Source organism: Dromiciops gliroides, chromosome X, assembly GCF_019393635.1.
Source record: "Dromiciops gliroides isolate mDroGli1 chromosome X, mDroGli1.pri, whole genome shotgun sequence".
NCBI classification, from domain to species: Eukaryota; Metazoa; Chordata; class Mammalia; order Microbiotheria; family Microbiotheriidae; genus Dromiciops; species Dromiciops gliroides.
In genome coordinates, this window is record NC_057867.1 from 46,486,160 (window position 1) to 46,508,570 (window position 22,411).

The following is a 22,411-nucleotide window of genomic DNA, read 5'->3' on the forward strand; positions in this document are numbered from 1 at the left end:
AAAGGAGGGGTGCCCTTTGGGGAAAAATGGGAACATTTTGGCAAAATCAAGAACACATACTGTACCTGTGTACTGTACCAGGAACATCGCCTCGATCTTCGGGGAAACTAGTCCACAGCAGATTCTCTGGCCAGTTATCCTGCTCCCCCCACCAAAAAAAAAAAAAGAGCTAGAAGCACCCTAAACCCCTACCACAAACACACGTGTGTACACACACAGCCCGATGTGTGTGTGTGTATATATATATGTATATATATATATACATGCACAGAGATACACAACCCCACCACCACCACACTTCAGCTCGGATCCGATGCTTCTGTTGAGCCTCGATCCAGCCCAGCTACTGAGCGCCAGCAAGAGAAAGAAGGGTGGTGGATTCTGACGCCACTTCTACTACACTTACACAAAAGCAGTCAGGGGGAAATCCAGGAGCCTTGAAGACAAGGGCTGGAACGAGCTTTTATGAATCGCTGATCCTGCATGTGTCACCATCCATCTCCAAAAGACGGACATTTATAGGCTGCCTCAGGAGTGAGGGTGGGGGGAAGCGGGGGGGAGGAGGCTGGAGAGCAGGTGGAGATGCAATTAGCAGTGTGTTCATCGGAGAATTCGTAAGGGATTTCATACATCAGTGCCTAAAGAAACAGCCTGCAGTTGACAAATCAGAACTTCCCGATTTGCATGCCTTGGAAGAAATCTTAGCTTCCAGCCCCAAACAAAAATCAGGCTTGCCCACATTCACAGGGCAGGCAGGCAAAGTGACCCCTCCTCTTCCCTCTGTCCCCCAGCCACCTTTGTTCTTGAGAAAGCAACATGCAGAAAGAAAATTTGCTGATTTCCCCTGAAGAATTCTACTTAAAAGGCTGAACACCAAAAAAGGGGGGGAGTATAAAGACATTAAAGTTGATTGGACTCGGCATCTCTAAACAAAAAGGCAAGCTGCTAATTATGGTGGGCCAACTTTTCAGCCCCAGAGCTGCTCCCTGGGCACACTTCTCGCACCTACAGTGAGTGGCTCACGGCCACTCGTGCCTAATTTTAAAAGCAGAGGAAAAATCCCATCGACCAGACCAGGCAGCAAATCCCTAGAAGTCAAGGTGAAAAGCTCAGCCGTGCTCACTCACCCGGGGAGCCTTCAGTGAGGCACCTGACAATCAGTGACTCCATTTCCTAATTTTATTTATAATATGTTTCCTCCCAGCTTCTCTGCTTGGCAAGGCCTGGGACTAAGAGGTCATTCCCCAAGCACCTGGCTTTCTTGACATGACAGGCAGTTCCCATCTCAACCATGGGAGATTTTTCAAAACAGAAAGTACTAGATACAAAGAGACACTGAAGGAGCAAGTCATATAACCTCTCCGTACCCTAATGTCATCTGTAAAATCGAAACGTTGGCCTTGATTGGCTCCTAGCCTTCATCGCTATAGGATCCTACATCGAACATGAAACAAACACGAGACAGCAGGGAACAAAGAGGTCGAAGCCTTGGATTCAAGTCCTGCTTCTTTTACTTTTATTAGCTCCATTACCTTGGCTAAGTCACTTGTCTCCCCTCGGAGGCCTTCAGTTTTCTCATATATAAAATCAGAGAGTTAGACCAGAAGAGCCCTGAGGTGCCTTTTAGCTCTGCCATTCTGTGCTCCACAATATGAGAATGCGTGTGAAAGCTCTTTATAAACTTTGAATCATTATCTCTATTCCTCAGACTATGAAATAGCACATAAGTTCCCCTAAACGAAGGCAGAATTGGCAGCAGTGGCGGGAAGCGAATGGAAGAGGGAATACGGAAAGTCCCAAAATGTGGTCATGTTGGCTGGTATGATATGGCAGAAAAAGCACTGAAAGACAAGTCTCTCTGAACCTTACTCTCCTCCTCTGTAAAATGGGATAATGCATCTCTCCGCCACCCCCCCCCACTTCAGCAGGTAGCTGCAAGCTTCTGAGAGTGGGCACGTACTAGAGTACTAGAGAGTGGTGATGAAGCAAACCCCGGTTCTGTCACCTGCCTTGCACCATTCCCAGAAAGCCTCATCATGTGCACAAAGTGGGTCCTTCACCATCTAAGTGCTAAATGTGAGCCCTCTGACCAGAGGCCGTCTTTATGGCTGACCTCAGCACTCTCTCTCTAGCACATTGTCTTTGCCCGGGTATTCCATCTCGTTTTGCTGCCCAGCATAAAGGGAAGGGCTCTGGCTTGCCTTCGCTGGATCTCAAGTCAGGAGTTAAAAACAAAAATCCAAAGCCATGCTTTATGTGGCCCCAGGCTACTTTGATACTATATATACAGTGACCAGCTGGCCTGAGCCAGGACACAATTTTAGCCCATGAACTCCTGGGGAGGGCACACCTGAGGCACTGAGTGATCCAGGCAGTGTTTGGGGACCGCTGGTCCCGCCAAGCACCACACGCCCCACTTTCCATCTGCGTGGTGGCTACCCAAGTGTGTATCTGGATGTGGCCGCCAATTTGGAAGGGGCCAAAAGCAGTGGTGGGAGGGCTATGCGGGCAGGATCACATGTCAAATCCCCTTGGCCTCTTGTAGTGCCATCTGTGTGCTCCAGCAAGCACTCAGCCCACTTCCTATGGCTAGGAACAGCAACTTTCCCCCGGGCATTTAAGGAACCTTGCTGCTACCCCAAAAGAGTCCCAGGAAATGAGACACGCCGAAATCTATGGGAAAACAATGGCATAATGGAGGAGAGGAATCCCAAAGAATTAAGTAATTACTATCTGACAGCAATTGGGACCCTCTTTTCAAAAAGATACATAAGAGGGCAGCTAGTTGGCACTGCAGTGGATGAAGCACCAGCCCTGGATTCAGGAGGACCTGAGTTCAAATCCAACCTCAGACACTTGACACTTACTAGCTGTGTGACCCTGGGCAAGTCACTTAACCCTCATTGCCCCAGGGGAAAAAAAGATACAGAGATTGGAAATCAAAAGAATTCCCTATATACGGGAATTGTACTTGATTCATCATCACATCATCCTATGTTACTGTAATATTTCCTCCAACTATTCCACTCCCACCTTCTCTTTGAAGAGGATGGTAGGTGACTGTAGCATAAAAGAGAAAGCCCTAGGCTCAGTTGGCCTACTGCAGAGTCAGGAAACAATTCCAGATGCTTACTAGGAGGCAGATAGATGGCGCTGGGTGACCCTAGGCAAGTCACTTTACCTGTTTGCCTTAATCCACTGGAGAAGAAAATGGTAAACCATTTTGGTGTCTTTGCCAAGAAACCCCCATGGACAGTACTGGGATGCTGTGGCATTTCACCCTGTTTGCCTCAGTTTCCTCACCTGTAAAATGAACTGGAGAAGGAAATGTCAAACCACCCCAGTATCTTTGCCAAGAAAACCCCAAATGAGGTCATGAAGAGTCAGACACAACTGAAAAATAACTCCACAACAATAGCATCAACAACAACACTAGCTTTGTGACTTTGGAGGAGTCACTTGTCTGCCCCATAGCTTCCTTATCTATTAAATGGAGATAAGAATACTTGAATTGCCTACCTCTCAGGGTTGTTGGGAAGAACCCAAGGAGAACATGGCTGTGAATGTATTTTAAAAAAAATATAGGGGCAGCTAGGTGGTGCAGTGGATAGAGCACCGGCCCTGGAGTCAGGAGTACCTGACTTCAAATCCAGCCTCAGACACTTAACACTTACTAGCTGTGTGACCCTGGGCAAGTCACTTAACCCCAATTGCCTCACTAAAAAAACAAAAAAACAAATCAAAACAATATATATATATATTTTTTTTCCAATAACATGTAAAGATAGTTTTCAACATTCATTTTTGTAAGATTTTGAGTTCCAAATTTTTCTCCCTCCCCTCTCAACAAACAATCTGATATAGGTGATAATACAATCATGTTAAGCTTATTTCCACATTAGTCATGTTGTAAGAGAAGAATCAGAACAAAAGGGGAAAACCCCAAGAAAGAAGAAACAAAAACATCACCACCAAAAGTGAAAATAGTCTGCATCCAAACTCCATAGTTCTTTTTCTGGATGTGGAAAGAATTTCCCATCACGACTCCTTTGGAATTGCCTTGGATCGTTGTACTTCTGAGAAGAGCTAAGTCTATCACTGTTGATCATCACACAATGTTGCTGTTACAGTGGTTCTCCTCACTTCACTTAGCATCAGTTCATGTAAGTCTTTCCAGTTTTTTCTGAAATCTACCTGCTCATCATTTCTTACAGCACAATAGTATTCCATTACAGGTGAATGTACTTCGTAAACTATAAAGCAACAGAAGCAGGGTGGGACAGTAGCTAGACTACCAGCCTGGGAATCAGAAAGACCTAGTTTCACATCCTGCTTCAGACACTGACTAGCTGTGTGACCTTGGGCAGGCTCTCAACCCCTCTGTGCCTCACTGTCTTCATCAGTAAAATCAACAAACACATGATTGAGCCCCTTTGAAATGCGGGTTTCAGTCCTAGGAATACAAAGACAAAGGGTGAGATCTTCCAGCCTCCAGTAGCTTACATTCCATCAGAGGAAAAAAAACATATATAGATATATCTATACTTAATAGACATAAGGTACTGGGGGGAGGCAGGAGGCAAAGTTCAAAAACCAGCTTTCCAATGGAGGTGGAGCTTGGGGCCCAGTCTCTGAAGGAAATAAGGAATTCTGAGAAAGAGGTGAGGAAAGAGCACACTCCAGGAACCAGGTAGGTGACTATCTAAAAACTGCTTCCTTGATGCACCAGGGAAATTGATCTACCATTCTGATTGCACTGTAGTGAATGGGATCCTGTGGCTTGGTGCCTTTGGGCCCACAATGAAGCCCGCTCTGCCCCTCCTTGGTCCACCTCCCCTAGAAAGGCCTGGAGTCATGTTGCCATTAGCGGCTGCTTCCCTTTGTCTTTGAGTCCCATTTATCTCAAGAATAGCAATATTGAATGGGATTCCCTTCATCCAAGAGAGTGTTGGCCGTTAGACAAAGAGCTCCCATAGAAAATGCCTACAGCTGTGGATGTTCAGACTGGCCAAGGGAAAGGTTGTGAGCCCCGGGCCCTCTGGCAGCCTGGCAAACCCTGGAGAGCCCTGCTCAGAGTCACACTGGGGAAGAATTGAGTGAAATTCTACACTTTGATTTGGGGTAAGGAACAAAGGAAGTTGTCACCTCTTCCCATCTGGGTTCATGGACTCCTTGACATGTGTCCACAGATGCCCAGGTCTGAAAGGCCCCCAGTCTTGGCACATCTGGCTGCTGTTGCCCTCATCATGGAAGGCCAAGGACCAGAGCAAAGGACTCAGAGACTTTGTGGGATTTTCACGCTGGTATGGCCAATGGTCAATATTCTAGTGAGGAGCCTCTCTGTACTAAGAGTAGTTCAGTTGTTTCTAGAACTGTAGAGTTTGGGGACAGCTAGGTGGTTCAATGGATAAAGTACCGGGCCTTGATTCAGGAGGACCTGAGTTCAAATCTGGCCTCAGCCACTTGACACTTACTAGCTGTGTGACCCTGGGCAAGTCACTTAACCCTCACTGCCCTACAAAAAAAAGAAAAAGAAAAAAGAGCATCAGAACTGTAGGGTTTGGAGCTAGAAAGGGCCTCCTATCTACTGTTATTGTTGAGTTTCAGTCCTTTTTTACTCTTTGTGACCCCTTTTAGGGTTTTCTTGACAGAGATACTGGAATATCCTTTTCCAGTTCATTTTACAGATGTGCAAACTGAGGCAAACAGGGTGAAGTGACTTGTTCAGGGTCACACAGCTGGTGAGTGTGTGAGGCCAGATTTGAACTCAGGAAGAGGAGTCTTCCTGACTCCAGACCCGGTGCCGTAACCTCTGTGCTGCCTAGTTTCCCAGTCTTACAAATCCCCTAATCCAACCCTTTCATTTTACAGATCAGACAATTGAGTCCCAGAGAAGTGGCCTGCCTAATTAGCCACTGAGCTTGAATCCCAAGCAAGGATCTAGGCCTTTTCCCATTGCTATGCTGTCTCCTTTCTATTATTATCACAAAATCAGAGGGAGGAGAAACCATACGATTTGGGGTCATTTTCTCTCCTCTGAAATCTCAGTGTGTGATTCTGCAAACTGTGAACAGCCCCAGCCCCAGAACTTTGGATGAACTTGAAAGCCGGGCAAGGGTCTGTGTGACCAAGTCCCTTCTCTGCTCAAAAGGATTCAGTGGCTCCCCACTGCCTTTGGGCTAAGAGCGAAGCTTCTAAGGCAGCTAGGTGGCAAAGTGGAGACAGTGCTGGACTTAGAGGCAGGAAGCCCCAAGTCAGGATCCTGCCTCACTTTCCCCATCTGCAAAATGGGGATTATCAAAGCCCCTGCCTCCCAGGGTTAATGTGAGGATTACAAGAGATCATATGTGTGAAGTGTTTCACAAGTCCTAAAAAGTGCTCAAGAAATAAATATTAGCTGTTGGTATTATTGTTGTGAGTTCGAGTTCTGCCTGGTCCCACTCCAACCAATGACATGCTGCGTCCAGCCAAACTGGCAGACTTGCTGCTTGTTGTAGAGAACATATTCTTGCACTGGAATTGGAGCCACAAGACCTGGGTTCAAGGGTCAGCTCACTAGCTGTGTGACCATGAGCAAGTTAACAGAGCTTTTGGGAGAGTCGATCTCCGCATCTACCAAATGGGGTAGTAGTCTTTCCCACGTCCCTCCCAGATGTGCCATCCACATCCTGTGTCCCAGACAAGCGTGCCCACTTGCTGTGCCCCATATGCAATGCTGTGTTTCTGTCCCTCTGCGCTTTTGTCCAGGCCTTTCTAGATCCCCCCAGTTGCTAGTGATTTATTTTGTGCTACCCTAGATGAGTATTTACTTAACACACTAGAACTAAACTCCCTGAGGGCAGGCCTTTGTCCTGGTCCCACTACTGTCTTGGGGTCCCCAGTGCTTGAGCCCACATTCAGTATATGCTTCCTGACTGGCTAGCAGACCTTACCAGGGAAGAGGCTGAGCCATTTACCTAGATGACCTGGCTGCTTCCCTCTGACCACAGACAAAGGTAACAAGGCCAGGTAAGCACAGCAGAGAAGGAAAGCCCGGGAAGGAGCAAAGGCACCAGCTACTTTTTTTTGTCTGCCTGGCCTGCCTCTGGCCAATATAAGGGAACTCCTCCCCAAACCCAAGGGCCAAATTCCAATTTTTCCCAAGTCCCCTCAGAAGGGCCATTCAAAATACAGGGAAAAGGGCCAAAGCCGAAGGCTTTGTTGTTCCCTTTTTTTCTTTCCAAAGCAAGAAGAGGCTCAGATGGCGAACATGACTGCCACAATGTCCCATGAGGCAGTGGGAGAGGGAAACAGCAGCTTCTAGACAGATTAGCAAGAGTTGAAAGGAAGGCACCCAAGCATCCTGGGTAAAAACCCAATGCTGCAATGTCTCCATTATCCTGATTGCGGGTAGCCAAACCCAAGCACAGAGCTGCCAGGGCCTTCCCAGAAACTATCATCCAAGCTGGCTGATCTATGCAAATGAATCTCCCTCGGTCAGCCGCCAGTCTTTTGAATTAAAGAGAGTAAAATCCCTGAGCATCAGAGATCTGGAGCTCCCAGGGCCCTCCGAGGTTATTGATCCGCCTCCTCAGTTTTACAGAGATGGAAACTGAGGCTCAGGGAAGGAAAGGAAGCTGCCCAAGGTTGCACGGCAAGACCCTAGACCTAGAGCAGGGGCCGCCAAAGTCATATAGTCTAAGTCCTTTATTTGACGGATGAGGAAATTGAGGCTGAGGGGAAGACACTTGCCTGAGGTCAATAAGATAGTAAGTAGCAGAGCCAGAATTTGAACTCAGGTCCTTTGACTCTAAATTCATTTCTCTATCCATTGTATCACCCTACTTCCAGTGACTTGAACCCAACTGTGAGCCCCTGCCCAAAGCCACGAGGGAAGGGGCCCTAGGACAGCCACCTGGAGCCCTTGGCTCTGGACTCATCTCTGAGTGTGACTAGCCATGTGATCTGAGGTCAATCCTCTCTTGGACCTTGGCCTGCTCAGTTTAAAATGAGGGCTTGGGACCCACTGGTCACTAGCTATGTGACCCTCCCCCTTCTCACCCTCAGCTTCCTGCTCTATAAAATAAGGAGAACAATCCCTGCCCTTTTTCTCATGGGATTGTGGGAGGGAAGCCCTTCCGTCCACTAGGAAACATAGTAATATCAGCTGTTGTTCCTAGGCCCGGAGGGGAGCTGGCCCCACAGTGATAGGTTCTTCTACTGGCTGGGATGATCTCTAGTAACTGCTTCACAAAATACAGCAGCAGACACGTCACACAATGGCTTGACAAGAAGGGGAGGCCTACACTACAGCCACTATCACCCCCACTGCACAGATAGGAAACTGAGGCCCAGAGAGGTGCCGAGTCTTGCTCAGAGTCACATGGCTAGTCACTGAGAGAGGTGAGATTGGAATTCAGACTTTCCTGTCTCCAAGTCGGGGGGGGGGTGGGGGGGGGGGGGAGGAAGAAGGCACCAGCAGCTGGGGGTCCTGGAATCTTAAAGGAAGATAGGGAAGCATTTCACATACGGTGTCCAGTTGATGCAAAGCCAAGGAGTCAGGAGATGGAGCATAGAGTCAACGAGCATTTATGAAGCACCTACTGGATACCAGACATGGTGCTCAGGGCTGGAGGAGGGCCCTTGCCTTCACTGTCAGCAGGCAGGCCAGGGAGCTGGGAGTCCCACCTTTGCCCCACAGGCAGGCCCCTTCATCTCTCAGGGCTTTGGAGCCTGGAAGCTGTACCCTTCGAAGGGATTCCTTCCTCTGGGACTTCCCCTCACCAGTCCCCATCTCAATTTCTCTCCTGGTTGCCTTTAAAAATAAACACCTGGCTTCCTTCTGCCTGTGGGCAGTGGGACAAAGTTGGCAAGCTTAGTTTGGAGGGGAAAGGGGCCTTGGGACAGGCAGGAGTGGCGACAGGAACAACTATGGCTGAAGTTTAGCAAGCATCTTCCTCCCAATGAGCCTTATGTTCCAAGGGACTAGCCTCATCGAAGGAGTCTCAGAGAGGGCCACTGACTTGTCCACAGTCACACAGCCGCTAAGTGCGGGAGCTGGGATGCCAACCCCCAAGATGCCTGAACCCCAATCTGAGCCTTTTCCCCTGCACCTCACTGCTTCTCCTTAGCTAGTCTGGCAAGGGTTTCCGGGGCCAGGTCCCATCCCCATCCCCCCCAAGATTAGACAGCTGTCATGTGGTCCATTAACATATTCATGAGGCACCCGCTGCTGCCTGGACATATTAATTGCTGGTGTCTGCTAGTAGCGAGATGCCTTGTCATGTGTTCTGCTAAGCAGCTCGACCCCTGACGGCCCAAAACCTGCCCTGCTGCAAGGCTGTGGTAACCAAGGTGGGAGCGCCAAGTGGCCCAAGTCTTCTGCATGGCTCTCACTTGGCTGGGGCCTTCCCTCCTGCAGCCCAGCCTGGCCTTGGCTGCTGGGGCCAGGGGTGGGGGTGGTGGAGGGGGCACTGTGCTCAGTACAGCAGAGGAGCAAACCAAAGGTTAATCAAAGACACACGTGTTCTCTGTCCAAACAGATCCAAGACACACATAGAATGGGGGCTTAACCACAGAGCAAACACACAGAAATTGGATGCTTCCCTGGAATTCAAAGAGCAAAATGTGCTGCCTGGCTTCCTCTTCCCTCTCTCCCCTGCCCTTTACCAGCACCATCCCCCACTGGCCTTTGGGCCTCCATTTCCAGCAAAGAGCTGGGTCACTTATGGGGGGAGGGGAGAAGAATAAAACAAAAAGTGCCCCTCCCACTGGAGAAATATTGAGCAGCAGCAGCAGGTGTGCCTCAGACTGTGAGGGCACTAGAGGTATGTGACAAAGCAGAAGGTGGCCCCTGCCCTGCCCTGCCCTGCCTTAGCACCTTTGCTTTTTGTGGAGGGGGGGGCAATGGGGGTTAAGTGACTTGCCCAGGGTCACACAGCTAGTAAATATCAAGTGTCTGAGGCTGGATTTGAACTCAGGTCCTCCTGAATCCAGGGTTGGTGCTTTATCCACTGTACCACCTAGCTGCCCCCTGCCTTACCACCTTTGACTGACTTCATGTTTAGCTGGGCCCCAGGCCTGCATCACCGACAAGCCTAGCAGGCTTTCCCACTAGACATCCCTGTAGCCATCTCAAACCCAACATGGCCAAGACAGGACTGGTCATCTTTTGGTCAAACCCACTTCCCAATTTCTGTCAAGAACACTGTCATTGCGGGCAGCTAGGTGGCACAGTGGATAGAGCACTGGCCCTGGAGTCAAGAGCACCCGAGTTCAAATCCGGCCTCAGACACTTAACACTTACTAGCTGTGTGACCCTGGGCAAGTCTCTTAACCCCAATTGCCTCACTAAAAAAAAATAAAAAAAGAACACTGTCGTTTTCTGAGTCACCAAGCTCCCAAATCTTCACATCATCCTTGACTTTACACTCCCCACCCCCCCCCTCCTCGACCCCGCCATCCAGTTGGCTGAAAACCTTGTCATTTCCACCTGCACAACCCCCCTTGTACCCCACCCACTGAACCCCATCTGCTTCCAGCTACCTCTCCTCTGGCCCATCACACACAGGCCTTCCACTGGGGTCCCCTAGTCCCAGTTTTTCCCTTCTCTAATCCGTCCTCCACAGAGCTTCCCACGTGATCTGCTTAAAGCACAGGCCTGACCGTGCCAATCCCTTGGTCAATAAACGACAGTGGCTTCCTTTCATGTCTAGGAGAAAACCAATCTCTGGCCGCCATTTCAAGTCCTTCATAAGCAGGCTCCCATTTACCTCTCCAGCCTCATTCACTATTACTCCATGGGCCAACCAAACTGGCCTTCTCCCTGGTGCTCACATGACATACTATGTCCGATTTTCATGACTTACCACAGGCCTCTAGTGACCCTAACCCCCATAGACTAGATCCACAGCCAAGTCTCATTTGTCCTTTCACAACATCTCTGTATGCATTTGGGCCCTCATTACCTTTCACTTGGACTCCAGAAATAGTCTTCTAATGGGTATCCCTGCCTCAAGTCTCTTCCCACTCCACTCCACTTCAGTCCAATCACCACTGTGCTGCCAAAGAGAACTGTCTAAAGTGCAGCTCTGGCCCTGTCCCAACCCTGCTCAATGCACTCCCATCTACGGGACCAAAGATCAAGTCCTCTGTTTGGCATCTGTACCTCTTCCCAGCCTGGCCCCTTCTTCCCCCTCCACTCTCCTCCCAGCCCCCTCTTGCCCACCTTCACTGCCTTAACTAACCGTAATTCTCCAGACTCAACACTCCATCTTCTGGCTCAGTACCTGGAGGCCATCGCCTATGCCAGCAATGTCCTCCTTCCTCACTTCAGTGAAAAAGAGGACTTTCAGGCATTCGTGATGAAAAGACCTGAACTGAATAGAAAATTTGACTTTCAAATACAAGACTCTAAAGAAGCATAAAAAGGTAAACAGGAAAAAGAAATCACGAGGGATATTAAAAGATCAAACTGTTTACATTCTTACATGGGAAGATAATACTTCTAACTCATAAGATCTTTCTCAGTATTAGGGCAGCTGAAAGGAATACACTTAGACAGAGGGCACAGGTGTGAATTGAATATGAAGGGATGATATCTGTAAAGCATTTATTTTTTGTTTATCCTTGGTTTTAGTGGGACAGGCAGGGTGAGGTGGCTTATGTCTGGAGATGGATGTGGGCTCAGGGCCTCCTGGGTCCAGGGCTGGTGCTTTGACCACTGTGTCACCTAGCTGACCCATGATGACATCTTCAAAATAAAGTTAAGGGGTAAGAGGAATGCACTGGAAGAAAGGGAAAGAGAGAGGTGGATTGGGGAAAAGTAGTTCACATAAAAGAAACAAGAAAAAGCGTATGGATTAGAGGGGAAGATGGGGAAGGAGCGGGGGGGACTGAGTGAGCCTAATTCTCATCATAATTGGCTAAAAGAGGGAATAACATAATAAGTGTGTACTCAAGAGAGGATAGTAATATATCTTTCCCTGTGGGAAAGTGGGAGGGAAAGGGGATGGAGGGGGGAGATGCAATGGAAGGAGGAAGGGCAGATTGGGGGAGAGGGGCAGTAAAAAGCAAAACACTTTTATGGGGGGATAGGGTGAAGGAAGATAGAAAATAGATTAAATATCAAGGGGAGGGAATAAGATGAAGGGTAATACAGTTAACAATAGTAACTGTGAAAGAAATGATGAGCAGGATGCTATCAAAAGGACATATGAAAAATTCAAAACATTGGGGGCAGCTAGGTGGTACAGTGGATAGGGCACCGGCCCTGGATTCAGGAGGACCTGGGTTCAAATCCAGACTCAGACACTTGACACTCACTAGCTGTGTGACTCTGGGCAAATCACTTAACCCTCAATGCCCCGAAAAAAAAAGAAAGAAAAAATGCAAACCATCAACGGAGATAGAACTTATGGTATCTGAATACTGATTGAAGTATAATTTTGTTAGCTCCTCTTTCTAAAGGTATTTTGTCTATTTTCTTTCACAACCTAACTAATGAGAAGATGTTTTGCATAACTGCACATGTATGACTTATCTTGAATCGCTGGATTTCATAGGGAGGGATGAGGAGGGAGGAAAGAAGAAAATTTAGAACACAAAGTTTTAAAAAATCAATGTGAAAAGTAATGATGAACAGGAGGAGTTCAGAGAAATCTGGAAGGACTTACATGAACTGATGCTGAATGAGAGGAGCAGAACCAGAAGAACATTATATACAGTAGCAGCAACACTGTGTGATGAACAATGGTGATAGACTTGGCTCTTTTTAGCAATGTAATGGTCCAAAACAATTTCAAAGAACTTCATCATAGAAAATGTTCTCAATATCCAGAAAAAAGAACTATGGCTTATGAATGCCGATTGAAACATAAAAAGTGTTCTATACGTATATGTAATAATTTGCATTTTAAAAGTGGAATTACCACAATAATTTTTTTTTAATATGAAAAAAACCCTCATTCCAAATGCCACCTTCTGCAGGTCTTTCCTGGACTTCCTTCCTTCCCCTAACAGATCACCTTCCATCTGCTCTGAATGGATCATTTGTGTACATAGGTAGCCATTGACGTGAATGTAAGCTCCTTGACAGCAGGGGCGACTTAGAAAAAATAACAGCCTGCATTTATATAGCACCTGTAGGTTTGCAAAGCACTTCACAAATCTTATCTCATTTGCTCCTTGTAACAACCCTGGGACATAGATACTATTATTATAAGGAAACGGAAGCAGGCAGAGGTAAAGTGACTTGCCCAGGGTCACACAGCTACCAAGATCTGAATCTAGGCCTTCCTGACCCCAGGCTTTTCTGCCTTTGAATCCTCAGTGCTTAGCACAGGGCCTGGCACATAGGAAGGGTTTAAGAAAGGCTTGTTGACTAAATGACTGATGAAAATTGAAGCAGTGGAAGAGATTAGGACCAGACTGTAGAGAGCCTTGAATGCCAAGTTCAAGGGTTTAGATTCTAATCTAGGAGTAACAAGGGTTACCCGCCTGTGGCTGACAAAGGTTTTGAAAGAGAATGCGATGAGTTTAATCAGAAAATGGTAGAGCTTGGGAGTCATCTAGTCCAACCCCTCATTTTACTAATGAGAAAACTATAGCCCAGGGAGGCAGAGTAACTTGTCCCAGCTGGTTAGTGGGGTGGCTGGGCCTGGCTCCCAGAGAGCTACAGTGCCCTACACCACATGACGACAAGTATTTGTTAAGTCAACTGTTTGTGACTGACAACACAATCTATGTGGATAAATGCAGTTACACACCCCTATATCCTATCCTTCAAACAACTCTAGTCCTCTTGGTTATTTCACAGGCCTCTATGTATGCTTATTTATTTTATCTTTTTGTGTATATATATATATATACATTTTCTTATTTATTTCATAGGTCTCTATGTTGTCTTACTATTTATCTATCTATAAACATATATTTCTTATTTATTTCACAGATCTGTATGTTTTCTTATTTATTTTATATACATCTAAATTTATTTATACATTTTCTTATTTATTTCATAGGCCTGTATGTTTTCTTACTATACATATATACATATACATATATATATATATACACACATTTTCTTATTTATGTCAGAGGCTTGTATGTTTTCTTATCCCATTTATTTATTTGCTTATGTATCTGTCCCTTTATTTATACATTTTCTTCTTGACTTCACAGGCTTGTATGTATTCCTTTGGGTGTTTCCGACCCTGAATCCAGCCTCTTCTCAAAACCTGACACCTACCACATCTCACAGTCTGCTTCCCTCCCCCCAAGCGCTGCTCCCAGCACCCAAAGGGAGCTGACCACCACTGGCCTTCGACAGAAGCCCTGCTGACACAGTGAGCAATAAATATATTCCCCATCCTGTCTGGAAACATGAACCTCGCCAAGCACATCCAAGGCCCAGATCCTGCTTGTGGTTTGGGAGCCAGCATTTGGCTATGCAATATGCAAAGGCGTTCAGAAGAAATTAAATAGTTCTGAGTGACCCACGAGGAAAGGAAGAAAACTGAACGGAGGAAGGAGGAGGATGAGGGTCCCTGCTAATGATTCTGTCTCTTAGATGAGGTCTGAAGCTTCCCCAGAGATGCCTTCAATGACAGGCAGGGTATTGGCTGAAGGCTATTGAGGCCGGCTCCCATGGTGACCTTGGGTGTCCCTGCCTTTGTCATTCAGAGTCATCAAACTGTCTTCTAATTTCCACCCTCCGAGGGCCAACCAATGTAATGACCTCTAACACAAAGGCCCTTATGGTCAACAGAAGAAAGGCACACTAGGAGACCAAACTGGGGCACCTCTTTGACTCAACATTTATTAATCACTTACATATTTCCCAGAATCTCCCACTAAAAGGGCTTTTGGAGGCCTCTTGATCTGACCTGGAGCTGACCAAGAATCCTTTCTCCCACGTGTACCAGGAAAACAGCCCCTATGCTCAAGGAGCTTACAATCTCACGGGCAATCTCATTGTATAGGGAACTGCACACCAAAGAAAACAGGTTCTTAGGGAACTTGCTGACTGCCGGAGGAGGAAGGGAGCTAGTGGAGAGAAGCCAAGGATCACTCAGTGGGACCTTCTGCCCCACTCCTTACCTTTCCCAGCTCACTAGGGAAATCAGCGCATTTCCCCCAAATTCTCCATGGGGTTTTCCAGTTCTTCTCCATTACTTCCAACCTATTCCATTAGTTCTGCACAGGGCAGTGAGCAAAGGATCCCCAACGCTCCCCCATGCCTTGGTCTATTGCGATGTTGCTGCAGATCAAAGATTTAGGGTGAGAAGGATCCTCGGAAATCAGCGAGTCCCAACCTTCTCAATTTATAGAGGAAGGAAGTCAAGGGCAAAAAAGGGAAGTGACTCCCCAGGATCACAGAGAACCAGAATTTGCCCCCAAGTCCTCTGACTTCAAACCTGGCCCTCTTTTCCCTACGATGCGGTGTCTCTATGTGTGGGGCAACCCAACACACACAACCCTGCCTTGGCTGATGAAAGAACTACACTCCCGCGTCTACCATGAATTCATGCCATGTAGAAACACAGAAAGGATTTAGCAGAACTTCCCATTTTTGACCAAAAAACCCAAGCAACCAAGCGGCCAGAATGGGAACAGAAATGCCCAGGCAGCTGATCAGCAGCCACTCCTGCAAAGTCAACGTTTAGACTGGCTTGATAGAGAGAGACAAAGTGGAGGGGAGGGGGGAGCTTTAGTCTATCTGTTTTGATCTTCTAAATTGCCCCACCAGTAAACACTTCATTTCTTTTTTTAATACATATAAATCTAATAGCCAGGCCCAGCTGGAGGAAGATTTAAGAGCCATCACATTGGGCTGAGGGGTCTGCCAAATCTCTGCAGCAAGAGACAGACAGAAACCCTGGAAAAGCTGACACTGCCGTAAGTCTGGCCCACACAGGTCCCGGCTGCAGTGAGCAAGGCAGGGTCCCTGCTCCCAAACTGTTAGGAAACAGAGAAATAGATGTTCACTTACTGATGGCCCCAGGAGCTGGGGGCTCACTGTTGCCTCCACAGAGGAAAATCACCAAAAACTTCGTGGGCTTGCTCCACAGTTGGCTAAAGTCTCCAGATATGACTTGCCTGTCTGTGAAGGGCATAGTTTGTGATAGAGTGGCAGTGCTCTGTGTTAGTTTTCCCCTGGTCAGGGAAGGGAGTGAAGATAATAATATCCCTACAACTCATCTCACATTTAGAGAGAAAAACAGAGACAAACACAGAGACAGAGTGAGACAAAGAGAGAGAGAGGAAGAGCCAGACAGAAGTGTGGGATAGAGAGGGAGGGAGGAATGGAGAAAGAGACAGAGAGAGACAGAGAGAGAGACAGAAAAAGAGACAGAGAGAGAGACAGAGAGAGAGAAGGGGAGGGGAGGCAGCACAGTATAGCAGGAAGGCTACTGGTTTGGAGTCACATTTGAATCCTGACTGCTGCTTAACTATCTATGTGACTAAGAAGTCATTTTAGCTCTCTGAACCTCAGTTTCCTACTCTGTAAAAATGAAATTAATGGCATATTCACTACCTACCTTATGGAGTATTATAAAGAAAGTGTTGTGTAAAACATAAATACATCTAGGATCTTGAAAGGTCAGTCCTTAATGATTCAATGTCTATTTGGTCAGAGGTCACTAATGGAGGGTCCTAGGGATCTGCATCTGACCTTGGGCACTTTGACCTTTTCATCAGTGATTTAAAGGCATCATGGCATGCTCATCACATCTGTAGCCAGGCCATCCATGCTCAATTCTCTCCCAGCTCTGCTCTCAATTCTTTGAACTCTTCCACCTCGAGACCTTCAGTAGCCTCCTCACCTTGAAGACACCTCCCCAGGACCACCATTTCAGGAAGGTCTCAAACCACCCCTGTTTACTTCTCTCCCAGCTCTCTTCCTGACTCTCCAGTGTTTTCTTAACAAATGAGCTCTCTCTCTCTCTCTCTCTCTCTCTCTCTCTCTCTCTCTCTCTCTCTCTCTCTCTCTCTCTCTCTCCTCTCTGTCCGTCTCTGTCTGTCTCTTTCTGTCTTTGTCTCTCCTCTCTGTCTCTGTCTGTCTCTCTGTCTCTCCTCTCTGTCTCTCTCCTCTCTGTCTCTCTCTCTCTCTTTGTCTCTATCTCTCTGTCTCTCTCTTCCTCTCCCCCCCTCTCTCTTTCTCCTCTCTGTCTCTCTCTCACTGTCAAGTAGAAGGAGGATGAGACTTCTTCTTTGGTCCATGACGGCAGAAGTAGTCACAACAGACAGAGCAGAGTTGCAAAGAGGCCTACACTGGCTGCATGACTGGGCTTTTGTAGTAGATGTGGCACCCCCATGGTCGTAGGTGGCACCAGATGGTCTATATGGTGCCTTGCATCTCTCCCAATCTCTGATCATGTGACTCATCATCAGTCTGGCTACCTACTACCCTGGCCTAGCTCAGAATTTCTCTATTACTGTACTTAAAATAATCTTTAAGAGACACTGCAGTCCAAAACTTGATTGCTCTGCAGACAACTTGGTGATGAGACTCTCCAAACTTTATCCAGGCTGGGCTGCCCTGGCCTGGGCCAGGCCTTAGTGGACAACACACAGTCCCATTAACTGGCCCATCCTCAAAGTTATTCCAAGTTGGGAGGTTCCTCCAGAGCCTGAACACCTGGCAAAGTATTAAAAAGCCCAGAGTTATCTCCAGGCCAAGGTGAGGCATCAAAACATGACTTTAGCGCAGCATCCACCATAAAGTGCTACAAACAGATGACATTTCCTTATTTATACAGTCATTTTAGGCCCCTCCACCCTAAATAATACCCTGTGCAGTCGATTACTACCTCATTTCAATTCATCTCAACTGTCATTCATTAAGTCCCTTCGATGTTTGGGGCCTATTATGCTTGGGCTTGGGCACACAAAAAAGGGGGGGAAAAGCACCATCTATGCCCTCCAGGACATCTCTCCAGGGGTGAGAAGGGATACAATACATAGAGGAACAAGTATGATGAAAGGAAGAGTGTGAGAGGGGCACCAGTGAGAGTCTGATAAAGCACTCTGAACAAATCTCAGGATAAGATCACTGGATGAGAAAAGGGTCATCAGGAGGGACTGCATGAAAGAGAAGGATTTCAAGAGGCACTGATGAAGAGAGTGCATGTAGAGAGCCCGTGAAGGGGGAATGACGTGAAAGAAGGCGAGGTGCTAAGTTCATAACCAAGCAGATCATGGAAAGCCTTGAATGTTAGATTATGGATCTAATACTGAGAAATTCTTCAGGCCTTAAAAACCAATCCATTTTGCACGAAAGTTAAATTAAATATCTAACTCCCATTTAAATGCTACCACCTACAAACAAACAAACAACTAGAATGGTTATTAGTACTCTCTCCCACCTCAAATTATCTTGTATTTGTTTATCTGTGCACATGCGTATTCCCCCAGTAAAAACAGAAGCTTCCCGAGGCCAGGAATAGTTTCGGGTTTTTATTTTTGTAGTCCCAAGGATTTACTCGAGCCAAATCATACAAATAATAAGTGCGGAATGAATGTTTGTTGAGCATCTTCACAAAGAAATGCGACTGGATCGTTTGATGCCACACACCTGTTCGTTTAACTCCTTTTTCTCGATCAACAAGCATTTGCTAAGTGCCAGGAACACGAGGAAAGGAGAAACCTTCGCCAGCCTTGAGGAGCTTACAAATCTCGTTGGGGAGAAGTAACTAAGTCGGTACGTTCAGGCTATGTACGGAGGAAATGGAAGGTGGCCTTGGAGGTACTTGCAACGGGGGAGGGGGTGCAGGAAAGGCCTCCTGTGGAAAGCAGGATTTGAAATGAATCTCGGAGGAAGCCAAAGAAACTCAGAGATCATGAGGAAGAGCGGTCCAGGCATGGGCGATGGCCAGGGCAAAGGTATGGAGCCCCGAGATGGAGTGTTGGGTGTGCAGGGACTAGGCGAGGGGAGGGAGTTGTAAGGAGAGTGGAGGGGGACGAAGGGGCGAGGCTAGGAAGAGGTCCAGATGTCAGAGGACTTGAACTTTAGTCCTCTAGGGGAGCAAGGGAGTGCACTGAGTAGGGAGCTCAGATGTGGAAGTCCACATAATCACTTTGGCAGTTGAGTAGAGTGGGGGGAGACTGGAGGCAGGGACACCCATTAGAAGGCGGTCGTAGGAGGCCAGGTGAAAGGTGATGAGAGTCTGAACAACATATGGAAGAGATGTTGTAGAGGCAGAAACGGCAAGGTTTGGGGTGAATTGGAACGAGGAGTTCCCATGAATTCAACTTATCTCTATGCAGCTGAGTCTCCAATCGATTTATCTAGACAAAAGGGTCTCAGTGCCCCTTTCCACTCTTAAAAATGACTGCTGACCTCCTGAGAGAGCTTTCCTCTATGTGGGCTGTATCCATTGACATTTATTATATTGGAAATGAAAATGTCAGTATTTTATGCAAATAATTTTGACCTCAGGGACCCCCTCAAAGGGTCTTGGGGACCACTGGGCTGCTCGGATCTCACTTTGAGAATTGCTAATCCAGCCTGAACCTCTCTGCTGAGCTTCAGTTCCACAAAATCAACTGCCTATTGGATGGACATCTGGAACTAGATGTCCCCAAAGCATCTTAAACTCGTATCCAAAACAGAACTCCTTGTCTTTCCCCCCCAGATCCTTCCCTATCCCAAAGCTCCCTGTTATTTTTGAGGATACCACCATCCTTCTAGTCATCCAGGCTCAAAACCTGAAGTCAGCCTAGAATCCTCATTAGCATTCACCTCTCATATTCAATCTGTTGTCAGGGCTTATCTTTACTACCTTCACCACATCTCCCCCACACTTAGGAGTGTGATGGTAAACGTTTAACAACCAGCTCTCCAAGTGGGGGAGTCAGGTTTGGTCTTCATCATTAATGGTTTATCCATCGCTTTCTTAAGCTTAGATAATCAGCTAAACAATGGACCAAGCCCTGACCTGTAGCTTTCACAGATTTCTGAGCTGGAAATGCTCACACTAAACATTTAAGGAGCTGGCTCCAGCATACCCCGGGGAGGGGGAGTTGTCCCCATTCACCCAGTCCCCCCCTCACCTCCAGCCTTCACTAGGTCAGTAGCCTGCTATTTGGTTTCTCCCCACTCTGGTCTCTCTTCCAGTCAAAAGCCAAAGGGACCTCCCTTAAGCACCGATCTGATTGTGTCATCCCCTCAGACCTTGCCCCTATGGCTTCCTGTGACCTCTAGGATTAACTCCCAAATCCTCTGCCTCACCTTGAAAGCCCTTTCTGCCTTTCTAGGCTTCTTACCACTCTACTCTCTTCCATGGCCTCTGCTCCCAGGGACACTTGTTGTCGTCTTGTTGTCCTTACCGTGTCTTCACACAGCCCCTGAAATGTCCGCGCCTCTGCCTCCTGGCTTTGCTAGCTTCCTCCCAGGCACAGCTCAGGTGCCCCATTCTGCAGGAGGCCTTTCCTATCCCCACAAGTGCCCGAACTCGCCCTGTAAGATTACTCCTTTTCCCCCTGTATATATCTTTTTTTTTTTTTTTGGTGAGGCAATTGGGGTTAGGTGACTTGCCCAGGGTCACACAGCTACTAAGTGTCAAGTGTCTGAGGCTGGATTTGAACTCAGGTCCTCCTGAATCCAGGGCCAGTGCTCTATCCACTGTGCTACCTAGCTCCCCCCCCCCCCGGCCCCGGATATATCTTGTTCGTATGGGATCATTTCCATGTCATCTCCCTCCTTGGCACATGAGCTCAAGGCCAGGAACTACTCTTTGACTCCCTTTGTGTCCCTGTTGCCTGGCACTTCATAAATGTTTGCTGGCAACGATGTCAATAAGGAATAGAGAAGATGATGAGGTGTTGAAGAAAACAAGTGGCATCCTTAACAATGATGGCTCAGCCAAACAGAGGGGCGGGTTTTCGGGGGAGATGATCATGCGTTCTGTAGTGGACCTGTTGAGTTGGAGGTGCCTGTGAATCATTCAATGGGAACTGTCCGATGTCCAAATGGTGAAGTGGCATTGGAGCTAAGGAGGGAGACTAGTCATGGATGAGGTCACCAAACAAGATAGCACAGACAGAAAAGAGAAGGGAATCCGCACTTATATCATGCCTACTATGTGCCAAGCACTGTGCTGAGAGCTTTACCAAGATCTCCTTGGATCCTTACAACGACCCTGTGAGGTGGGTGCTGTCATTATCCAAATTTTACAGGTGAGGATACTGAGATAAACAGAGGTTAAGTGACTTGCCCAAGGATCACCCTACTTGTAAGTATCTGAGGCCAAATTTAGACTCCAGGCACCACCTAGGTGCCTCTAAAGTTTCATGAAGTTGCCTTGAGGACATATGACACGGCTGCGGATCCAGCAAAGGAGACTGAAGAGCAGTTTGATAGGAACAGATTGAAGCAAGAGTGACACAGAGAGACAGGAGAGAGAATTCAGGCTGAGAAGATGATCAAGAGTGTGTCAAATGAATACCAAAGGCTGCGAAGAGGTCAAGAAGCATGGGGACTGAGAAAAGGCCATTCCATTGGTCAATTAAGAGATCATCAGGACCAGTGGAGAGCAGTTTCAGTTGACTGGTGAGGTCAGAAGCCAGATTCTAGAGGAGCTGTAGATTTAGAAGAGAGTAAGAGGAAAGGAAGTGGAAGCACAGACTATATACAGTTGTTCTTTTTTCCCAAGGAGTTTAGCAGAGAAAGGGAAGAAGGGGATAGGACTAGAGCTAATGGGAAAGGCAGAATTGAGGGAGGGCTTTTTGAGGAGGAGGGAGACATGGGCATGTTTGTAGGCAGCAGGAAAGGAGAAAGACTGAAAATGAGAGATCGCGGATGAGAGTAGGGGTGGTTTGTTAGAGAAGACGAGATGGAATGCCCAAGGAGAATTGCGTTTGGATTAGAAATACCAAAGCAAAAATGGCTAATGAGGAAATTGAAATCCAATATAATGGAACCCTAAGAGTACCTACATGCCTTCAATGGGTTGAAATCATGAGGCCCAGACGAGCTACATCCCAAAACTGGGGGAAGAAACCAGGAGGCTGTGATCGCTAAGCAACTGAGAGCAATCTTTCCAAGACCAAAAGGAGAATGAGGTGCTAAAGAACCGAAACACAGCAAGTGTTGCCTGATTTCGATGAACATTTAGAAAAGGATGAGGTAATCCCAAAGAACTGGTATGGCTTCATCGAGAACAGGTCATAACAGACTAGCTTCCTATCCTTTCTTGAGCAGGTTACTAGACTAGATCAGGGGAATTCCATGGACATCCTTATACCTAGATTTCACCCAAGCATCTGACGGATTATCATGTAAAGGTATTCTTGTGGACAAGATGAAGAGATGTGGGGTAAACAATGAGAGAGTTAGATGGATTCGAATCTAGGTTGAAGGATCAGACTCAAAAGAATAGTTATTGATCACCTGATATCAAAGAGGGAAGAGGTCTCTAGTGGAGTGCCC

The 22,411-nt window shown here is 47.2% G+C and overlaps 1 protein-coding gene across 3 annotated transcripts in view; it reads right to left on the reverse strand.

Annotated features, from left to right (window-relative positions):
- Positions 1–22,411, reverse strand: part of ENOX2 (ecto-NOX disulfide-thiol exchanger 2) — a 300,146-nt gene that overhangs the window by 263,440 nt on the left and 14,295 nt on the right. The window contains exon 1 of one of the 3 annotated variants that reach the window (XM_043974195.1): positions 10,947–11,033. The exons of the other annotated variants lie outside the window; for them this stretch is intronic. The gene's annotated coding sequence lies outside the window, so the exon portion shown is untranslated. Of the gene's footprint in view, positions 1–10,946; positions 11,034–22,411 lie in introns of those variants that run through there. 3 annotated transcript variants of the gene reach the window in all.